The sequence below is a fragment of the Plecotus auritus genome, assembly GCF_963455305.1.
Source record: "Plecotus auritus genome assembly, chromosome: X".
NCBI lineage: Eukaryota > Metazoa > Chordata > Mammalia > Chiroptera > Vespertilionidae > Plecotus > Plecotus auritus.
Window position 1 is genome coordinate 27,919,684 of NC_137784.1, and position 11,410 is coordinate 27,931,093.

Here is an 11,410-nt window from a genome sequence, read left to right on the forward strand (position 1 = left end):
ATACCACAGCAGCATTTAGCCTGATACAGTTCATGGATGTAACAAGAATCTATGGAAAGAGGCCGAATTTGTTGTCAGATAGGTGCATATGGTCCAAGGAAGCCTTTTTGTTAGAACTAGGAACAGCAGCTGAGAACACAAAGACGAAGGTGCCTGGGGGATGGAAGAAGGCAGGAGTTTGGGAGTTTCACAAGAATCAAGACTCAAATAAGGTTTTCTTATACTAAAAAATGGGAATGTTCTCTGTCTACTAAGGCAGAAGACCTCATAGGAGAATGGGCATAAACATAAGAAATTAAGTAGTAGGTCACAGTGTAATGGGCATAAAGGTGCCAAAGCACACTAATATTCAGTGTTTACACTATCAAGTGACTCCTTTCCTCTTTCCATATCCCCATCTTTGGAAACCTCCATACCAGATCCATGAACTCCTTAGACACAGTAGTCTACTGATACATAGTGACCTATGCTTGATGTACACACATGTGTTGATGAGCCTAGCCCCATACAAATCTGCAAGAACACACAGCTCTCTCCAGATGCCAACTGATAAAACAGCTGACCATATATAGGCCATTACAGAAACTGTATGTATGTAAATATGTATACCTATAGTCATGTCACATAGGCATGTTCATGCAAACACATACATATTTATAGTCTACATACCCATATATGTTGATCATTTTGGCTTTGGTAGAAAAGCTATTGGTGCTGGTGTGTGGGAGGTCCTATATTCCAGCAGGCATGCTTAGCTTTGGCTCAGCCATGAGCAATTTGTCCCAAAGAAAAACAATTGACTCTACCTATAGTTGGGTGAGCCCTTCTGAAACATGATGATTTTAAGTAAATGTTGCAATTCCCTATATGTGAATATTCCCTATACTCTTGAAAAAGCCTTGATTTTATTATTTTATTATTCATTCTGTTTTCTAGAAATACCCTAGTTAAATTACATAATAAATTCAAGCAACATGGAAAACACATTTTCCAGCCTAGAAATAGATTTATTTTGTGATATTTTTAGGAAAAGAGCTTGTTCCATTGGAAATAATAATGCCATCAGTGAAAATGTGGTGTTTGGGAGCTACATTTATAGTTTTGGCAGAGTAACTTACATCGGAGCAACCTTCTTATTGAGAGCAGCTATAAAAGCTGAATAAGATACAAAGAAAAGTTGTTTAAAGGCATCAGAAGGCAATAAAAGAAGTCAGGATGTGTGAGGCCAAAGTTCTGAGATAATAAAATACACTGAGATGTACCTGACCTTTTCTGCTTCTCCTACTTAGATCATATTTTTATCAATACATAAAAAACCTTGGTGGGATTCTGATTGGGATTGAATGACACCATTAATCAACTTGACCCAATTGATACTGGAACCCCCCAAACCACAAGATATACTATTCTCCAATGTACTTGAAAAGTTTCTAGTATTAACCATTTAAGGGACCATGAAACAAGCTTCAATAAATTTCCAAGGAGATTGTATTTTCTGTAGAAAATGGAATTAAATTGAAAATCAGTAACAAAAATATAAACAGAAAAATAACTCCCTTAATATTTGTTATTAATCTGTCTCTCTATATAAAAGCCTAAGCGACCATTCAGCCATTCAACTATCTGACCAGTAGCTATAATGCACACTGACCACCAGGGGGCAGATGCTCAACGCAGGAACTGCAGAGCTGTAGTGACTTGGCAGGTGCGGTTCTCAGGTATTGCAACTGGAACCAGAGAGGAGGGAGCCCGATTCCGGGGTGCATCACCTGAGAACCACCCTCTTGATACCCAGGACCCCTCGGGGGATGTCGGAGAGCTGGTTTTGGCCCGATCCCCACAGGCCAGGCCAATGGACCTCACCAGTGCACGGATCTGTGCACCGGGCCTCTAGTATAGTTATAAATAAACCATGATCAAACAAGTAAACACAATGAAAATTATAAAATGCTTGGAAATGAATGATATTTGTCATATCACAACATGAAAGATGAAACTAAAGCTATACATAGATAAACACTTACAGACTCACATGCATATGTTTTAAGTTTGAAAATCAGCACTCTATATCTAGCAGTTATAAGAAGAAAAAATTAAATCCAAAGAAAGGAAAAAATAATGACACATGTGGAAGTCCAATAAATAGAAAACAAACATACAATAAAGGAACAAAACCATAACTTGATTCTTCAAAAAATATAATAAAATTGATAAATCCCTGGATCAAGAAAAAAAAACATGGAAGCCAAAAATATCAGAAATTTAAAAAAAGGATTTCTGCTTATTTCTCTTAGCATAATACTTTCCAGATTCATCCATGCCAGGCGTCCTCAAACTACGGCCCGCGGGCCACATGCGGCCCGCCGAGGACATTTATCCTGCCCGCCGGGTGCCGCTGCCTGTCCTGCTTAGCAGCCGACTTATCCCGGGCCCGCAGTGTGCATAGGAATTTGTTCATAGTTTTTTTTTAAACTATAGTCCGGCCCTCCAATGGTCTGAGGGACAGTGAACTGGCCCCCTGTTTAAAAAGTTTGAGGACCCCTGAACGCTATCACAAAAGGTAAGAGATACTTCTTTTTATGGCTTAATAGTATTCCATTGTGTAAATGTATCACAACTTTTTTATCAGACTGCTTCCAATTCTTGGCTATTGTAAATAATGCTACAATGAACATAGGGGTGCATATATTACTTTGAATTAGTGTTTTGGGTTTTGTTGGATATATTCCTAGAACTCGAATTGCTAGGTCATAAAGTAGTTCTACTTTTAATTTTTTGAGGTAATTCTATATTGCTTTCCACAAGTGAAATAAGTCAGTCAGAAAAAGACAATTACCATATGATTTCACTTACATGTGAAAACAAATGAATATGATAAACTAACAAACAAAATCGAAATAGACTCATAGATACAGAGAACAGACTGACAGCTGTCAGAGGTGAGAGGGGTTGGGGGACTGGGTGAAAAAGTTGAAGGGTTTAAGCAAAGAAAAAAAAAATCATAGACACAGACAAGAGTATGGTGATTACCAGAGGGATAGTAGGGTGGGAGGAGGTAGAAGAAGGTAAAGGGGGAATAAATGATGATGGAAGGAGATTTGATTTGGGATGGTAGACACACCATACAATATAAAGATAATGTATTATAGAATTGTACATCTGTCACCCCAATAAATTCAATAAAAAAAAGAATCTTTGGGGAAAAAAGGATTTCTGTAAATTCCCAAAAAAGTTACTATAGATTCTATATACACTGAAAAATCATAATGTTATGTCAGTAATTTTAAATTTTAAATGAAATAAACACATTGAAAACATCATTTGATAAAACTGTGTAAGATGCCCGGCTGGTGTGGCTAAGTGGTTGAGCATCCACCTATGAACCAGGATGTCATGGTTGAATTCCCAGTCAGGGCATATGCCTGGGTTGTGGGCTAGATCCCCAGTGGGGGATGTGCGTGCAGGAGGCAGTGGATCAATGATACTCTCTCATCATTTATGTTTCTCTCTCTCTTCCTCTCTCTCTCTCTCTCTCTCTCTCTCTCTTTCTCTCTCTCTCTCTCTCTCTCCCTCCCTCTCCCTTCCTCTCTGAAATCAATAAAAAAAATATTTTTTTAAAAAAGGGGAAAAGAAGAAAAGCTATATGTAATAAAGAATTTGAGCCTGCAATTCAAAACCTACTCTTACAGCAAACTCTTTCAAATAATTATGGAACAATTTAAATGACACTAATCTATAATAATAAAAGTGTAACATGCTAATTAGATTGGATGTCTTCCAGACGTCATTCCAAACGTCCTTCCTGATGAAGCCGGGGCTGGAGGGAAGGCAGCCCAGGTCCCGGGTGCAGGAGGGAAGCCGGTGCTGGCAGCTAGGGGAAGGAAGGCCTACTCTTGCACGAATTTTTGTGCATTGGGCCTCTAGTATTATATAAACTCTTCCATAAGACAAGGAATATTTTCAAAGTTCTTCTACAAAACTAACATATCCTAATGTCAAAATCTGACAAGGGCACAATAAAATGATAATTAACTCCCAAACTCATTCATGAATAAAGATGCATAAAAACAATATATTAGCAAATCAATTTCAAATATATGTTAAAGGTCAAAATCAATTATACCAGAAATGCAAGCATGGATTAATTTTTAAAATTAAATTAATATAATTCACCAAGTTTGTGGATTAAAGAAGCATATGATCAAACCAAGAGATGAAAAAGTATCATTTGGAATATTTAAATGTCAGTTAAATATGGTTTAAAAATAAAAGGAAATAAAAACTATTAGGAAACAAAGTATAGGAGATAGATAGGAATGTCATTAATCTAATCAAGACCATCTAGAAAAACAAAACAAAATATGGAAACATTATATTTAGTCATGATATCTTTAAAGCTTTTCTTCTGTTATCAAAAAAATGTTGTTTGTAATTACCACTTTCATTTAACATTATATTGGAGCTCATATATGATGCGATAAGGTGAGAAAATACTTTAAAATTTCATGGATTGGGAAGAAATAAATGAAAATATAATCACAGAAAGAGCAATATTGCATACATATAAAATTCAAGCAATCTATTAATAAACTATCACAATTAATTAAAAAATAACTTCATGTAATTCAATATACAATAATCAATTTATTTCTGTTTGGTAGCAACAAATAGTAAATTAAACTTTAAAAATATTCCTAACAGTTTTAAAATATATCAACTACCAAACAAAAGATGTGTAAAATGTCTACTCTAAAAAATACACCATATTTAAGTCCTTTAACCATTTTTAGTTTATTTTTGTGTATGGTGTAAGTTGTTGATCTACTTTCATTTAAGAAGGGAAACCATAAAAATCTTTGAAGACGCCATAGGCAGCAAAATATCAGTCATATGTCGAAGCAATATTTTTACCAATACAGCTCCTAGGGCAATGGAAACCAAGGAGAAAATAAATAAATGGGACTACATCAAAATAAAAAGCTTCTGTACAGCAAAAGAAACGACCACCAAAACAACAAGAAAGCCCACTGCATGGGAAAATGTATTTGCCAATGTTATATCTGATAAGGGTTTAATCTCCAACATTTACAGGGAACTCATACAACTTAACAAAAGGAAGATAAACTATAAAAAAAATGGGCAAAGGACCTAAATAGATACTTTTCAAAAGAATACATACAGAAGGCCAAGAGACATATGAAAACGTGCTCAAAGTCACTAATCATCCAAGAGATGCAAATCAAAATAACATCTCACACCTGTCAGATGGCTATCATGAAGAAGTTAACAAAGGACAAGTGCTGGAGAGGATGAGGAGAAAAAGGAACCCTTGGGCACTGCTGGTGGGAATCCAGACTGGTGCAGCCACTGTGGAAAACAGTATGGAGTTTCCTTAAAAAGTTAAAAATGGAACTTCCATTTGACCCAGTAATCCCACTTCTTGGAATATATCCCAAGAAACCAGATACACCTATCAGAAAGGACATATGCACCCCTATGTTCATAGCAGCACAATTTACAATAGTTAAGATTTGGAAACAGCCTAAGTGCCCATCAGCAGATGAGTGGATTAAAAACAGTGGTCCATGTACACAATGTAATACTATGCTGCTATAAAAAAGAAGGAACTTTTACCATTTGCAACAGTATGGATGGAACTGGAGAACATTATGCTAAGTGAAATAAGCCAGTCAGAGAAAGATAAATATCACATGATCTCACTCATATGTGGGTTATAATGAACAAAAATAGATCTAGAGACAAAGAAACACTGTACAGACCATCCTACCTCAGAGAAGGCAGGTGACGGGGGGTAAGAAAGCCACCAAAGAACTTGTATGCATGCATATTAGCATAACCAATGGACACAGACACTGGGGTGGGGGGGGGCTTGTCCTGGGGGACCAGGAGTGGTGGAGGGGGGTCAGTCGGGGAAAAGAGAGACATATATAATACTTTAAACAATTAAAAAACAGAAACCATATTTATAAAGGTGTTTAAACAGACCAAAATGAAGAGTATTAAAATATACTCATAATTTGAAAGACATGAGATTAAGCAAATTGAACCAAAATCCCAGCAAGCACTGGTGGTGGTGGTGCGGGCTGGGGGATCAGTGGGATTTCTTAGTCTGCTTGGGCTGCTATAACAGAATGTCATGGAGTGGTGATTTATAAACAACAGACATTTATTTTTCACAGTTCTGGAGGCTGGGAAGTAAAAAGATCAAGGTGCCAGCAGATTCAGTGTCTGGTGAAAGCCCATTTCCTGGTTCATAGAAGATGAACACCCTTATCTCTTTTACTAATCCTTCATTACCTAATCACTTCCTAAAGGCCCTAACTCCAAATACCATCATACTAGGGATTAAGCTTCAACATATGAATTTTGGGTAAATTCAAACATTCATCCCACAGAAGGGAAACAATGTGACAAGCTAATTCTAAAATGTATATAGAAATGCAAAGGATCAGAATAGCTGAGACAATATTGATAAAAATAAAGTTAGGAGATTTAAACTACATTTTATAATTAGCACAGTGGGATAAAGAAATAGATCAATGGAACAGAATTCAGAAATTGCCTCATATGTATACACAGACACCTGATTTGTGATAGAGATGACATCACAGTGGATCATCTTGTTAATAAATTGCATTGGAATAGTTAGATATTAACATAAAATAAAAAAAGTAAATCTTGGCCTCTACCACACACCACGTGAACAATCTATTATAGATGAATTATATGGAGCCATAAATTTGAAAGGTACAATAATAAATCTTCCTAAAGATAACTTGTGTAATAACTTCATAAATTTGGGGGTAGGCAAAGAATTCTTAATAGAATTCAAAGAGTACTAATCATAAGAAAAAGACTGTTAAATAGACAATAAAATTAAAACTTCTATCCATCAAAACATATGATTAAAGAAGCATGGAGCCATTTGAAACAGCATGGGAGGGACTGGAGGGCATTATGCTAAGCCAGTGGTCGGCAAACTCTTTAGTCAACAGAGCCAAATATCAACAGTACAACTATTGAAATTTCTTTTGAGAGCCAAATTTTTTAAACTCAAACTTCTTCTAACACCACTTCTTCAAAACAGACTCACCCAGGCCATGGTATTTTGTGGAAGAGCCACACTCAAGGGGCCAAAGAGCCGCATGTGGTTCACAAGCCGCAGTTTGCCGACTATGGTGCTAAGCAAAATAAGCCAGTCAGAGAAAGATAAATATTACATGATCTCACTCATTTGTGAAATATAATGAGCAATATAAACTGATGAACAAAAACAGAGCCAGAGACAGAGAAGCATCAATCAGACCATCAAACCTCAGAGGGAAGTTAGGGGAGGGTGGGGGTAAGGGGGTGAGATCAACCAAAGAACTTGTATACATGCATATAAGCCTAACCAATGGACACAGATACCAGGGGGTGAGGTCATGAGTGGGGGTTGGGGGGCAATGGGAGGGTAAAGACACATATCTAATACCTTAATCAATAAAGGAAAAAAAAAGAAATAAAAAAATTTTAAAAAGTAGCATGGAGCCCTAGCCAGTTTGGCTCAGTGGAGAGAACTTTGGCCTGTGGATCAAAGGGTCCTGGGTTTGATTCCCATCAAGGGCACATATCTTGGTTACAGGATCCTCCCCAGCCTGGGCTCTGGTCAGGGCTCATGCAAGAGGCAACCAATCAATGTGCTTCTAAATATCCTCAGGCGAAAATTAACAAAACAAAAAGAAGAAGAAGAAGAAAATAATGAAGAAGAAGCATAGAACAGATTATTGAATCTCAGAGGGAAGGCAGGGGTGGGTGGATGGGTGGGAAGAAATTAACCAAAGAACTTATATGCATATATGCATAACCATAGACACAGACAATAGTTTAGTGAAGGCCTGGGGTGGGGAGGAGGTGCGGGCTAAAAGGGGTCAATGGGGGAAAAAAGGGACATATGTAATACTTTCAACAATAAGGATAAATTTTAAAAATATATATGATTAAGAGAGTAAATAATCAAGTAATAAGTGAGACAGAACACTTGCAATGCTAGTGGGAGTATAAATTAATACCTCAAACACTTTGGAAATTATTTGGCAATGTATGTTAAAATTGGACCGATGCAACCCTATGTTACAACAGTATTACCCAAAATAACAGCTATCAGTGTAAAATGTGTTAGAAAATAAGTTTATGTTAACAGTGCCCTCTTGTATTAGCTCTAAAATTAATACAAGATTGTTATAAAAATTTCTCATAATTTAAAACAAGGAAAGGACTCCTACCTCTATGATATACTATAATAGAATAATTATTTCAACAAGGTTACAACTGAATAATCCTAATATATAAAAATCCAGGGTCCATAATGACCAATGGAAGGCTTGACCAAACACCAGAAGTCAGTCCTGCAGTCAGTGCTAGATGCCATGGCGACCCAGCACTGACTGCCGAGGGGGCTGCGGATCAGGCCTGGAGAGAGGCCTGGAGAGAGAGGCAGAGTCTGATCCACAGCCTCCTGGCAGCTGTTGATCAGCCATTTCCTCTCTCTTTCTCTCCAGGTTTTGCCAGCAGCCACCCCTCTGTTTCTCTCTGGGCCTCCGAAAGGGCTGTTGATCAGCCCTGCCTCTCTGATTAGGCCCAAAGATGCTTACTGGCATAGAAACCGACCAATTAGAACCAAATCTGGGTAAACTGTGAGGAGCCAATGCTGCCTAGGAGGTGGAGCTGTTGACACTGACTGGCATAGAAACTGACCAATCAGAACCAAATTGGCTGACAGGGGAGAGCAGTTGGGGGTGAGATCAGACCTGCAGGGGAGGACAGTTGGGGGCAATCAGGCAGGCAGAGGCAGTTAGGGGCAATCAGGCCAGCAGGAGAGAGCAGTTAGGGGCAAGATCAGGCTGGCAGGGGAGGGCCATTGGCGGGGAGATCAGGCCGGCATGGTAGGACTGTTGGTGGTGAGATCAGGCTGTCAGGGGAGGGCATTTGGGGGCAACCAGGCCAGCAGGGGAGGGTAGTTGGGGGCAAGATCAGGCCGTCAGGGGAGGGCTGTTGGGGGCGAGATCAGGCTGGAAGGCAGAGGCAGTTGGGGGTGAGATCAGGCCAGCAGGGGAGGGCAGTTGGGGGTGAGATCCGGCCAGCAGGGGAGGGCAGTTAGGGGTGATCAGGCAGGCAGGCAGAAGCAGTTAGGGGCCATCAGACAGACAGGCAGAGAGGTTAGGGGTGGTCAGGCAGGCAGGCACATGAGTGGTTTGGAGCTAGTGGTCCCAGATTGTGAGAGGGATGTCCAACTGCCGGTTTAGGCCCGATTGGAGAGGGTGCAGGCTGGGCTGAGGCAACCCCCCCTCCACGCATGAATTTCATGCACCGGGCCACTAGTATTCTCATATTTGCTTTGAGGAAGAAGCTATATTGTAGAAAAGTCAGGTCTAGGACCCCAAGACTATTATGATTATGCCCATCTCTACTCTTTCTTTGTCATAAAAGTCAGTGAAATCCAAGAAAGACATAAGCCTATTTGTGACTTGGACTCAATGTATTGACTTTACTACTAGCCTGTTGCGAATGCAACCTGGATGTCATATCTAATGATTTATTTCATTCTTCCCCCTAAATACAGGATAATATGAATCTGTATAATATTTTAAAACTATTAAAATACATAACATAGGGAAATTCCTATATGCATATTAATATACAGGGTGGGACAAAAATAGGTTTATAGTTGTGAGTATGTGAAACAAATTATTCTTGTACTACTGTTTATTCATTATTGTATTATTTTTTCATATGAACAACTGTAAGCCTACTTTTGTTGCACCCACATCATAATGTTCTGCGATTTTAAAAATAAAACATATCTGTCATTTTTCTTATCAACACATACAGATCAAATGTATTCATTTTAATGTTATCCCAATATATGGATTTGAAAATTACTTGTCTATTATTCTGTTGATGGATAGTTTAGTTGCCCACAATTTTCCACTATTAAAAACAATGTTATAATGAACATTCTCATATATGTTTTTATGTGTATGGTAACATACCATCAGATTAAGTTACTTGAGGTAGAAATGCTGGCTAAATTAGATTAATCATTTATTTCATTTTATTTTTTAAATACATATTTGTTAAATTGATTGAAGTGACATTGGTCAACATGAACATATAGGTTTCAGGTGTAGGTTTTTATGTTACAAGATCTGCATATTGAACTGTGCATCCACCACCCAAAATCAAAAGCTCTCCTGTCACCTTATATTAGGATCTCCTCCCACAACCCTCTTCCCTCTGGCAATAACCACACTGCTGTTTGTGTTAATGAGTTTCAGTTTTATATAACACATAGGAGTGAAATCATGTACTAGTAGTTCTTACCTTTTTCTAACTGACTTATTTCATTTGTCATAATGTTCTCAAGGATTATTCATGTTGTTGCAAAAGGCACTATTTCATCCTTTCTTATGGCAGAGTAGTATTCCATTGTGTATATGTACCACATCTTCTTTATCCAGTCCTCTATCGCAGGACACTTTGGATGTTTCCATATCTTGGCCACTGTGAATAATACTGCAATGAACCTAGGGGTGCATATATCTTTGTGAATACATTTTGAGTTTTTTGGGTATATATTCAGGAGAGCGATTGCTGGGTATTATGGTAGCTCTATTTTTAATTTTTGAGAAAAATCCTCTTTCACAGTGGCTGCACCAGTCTGCATTCCCACCAGCAGTGCAAGAGGGTTCCTTTTTCTCCACATCCTCACCAGCACTTGTTTGTTGATGATAGCCATTCTGACAGGTATAAGATGGTACCTCATTGTCGTTTTGATTTGCATCTCTCAGATGATTAGTGACTTTGAGCATGTTTTCATATGTCTCTTGGCTTTCTGTATGTCCATTTTTGTAAGGGGTCTATTTAGGTCCTTTGCCCATTTTTTATTGGATTGCTTATCTTCCTTTTGTCAAGATGTATGAGTTCCCTATAAATTTTGGAGACTAGGCCCTTATTGGATATAACATTGGCAAATATGTTCTCCCATGCAGTGGGCTTTCTTGTTGTTTTGTTGATGGTTTCTTTTGCTGTGCAGAAGCTTTTTATTTTGATGTAGTCCCATTTGTTTATTTTCTCCTTAGTTTCCATTGCCCTAGGAGCTGTATTGGTAAATATATTGCTACAACATATGTCTGATATTTTGCTGCCTATGAAGTCTTCTAGAATTTTTATTATTTCCCTTCTTACATTTAAGTTATTTATCCATTTTGAGTTTATTTTTGTGTCTGGTGTAAGTTTGTGGTCTAGTTTTTATTTTTTATTTTTGCATGTATCTTTCCAATTTTCCCAACACCATTTATTGAAGAGACTGTCTTGATTCTATTGTATGCTCTTGCCTCCTTTGTCAAAT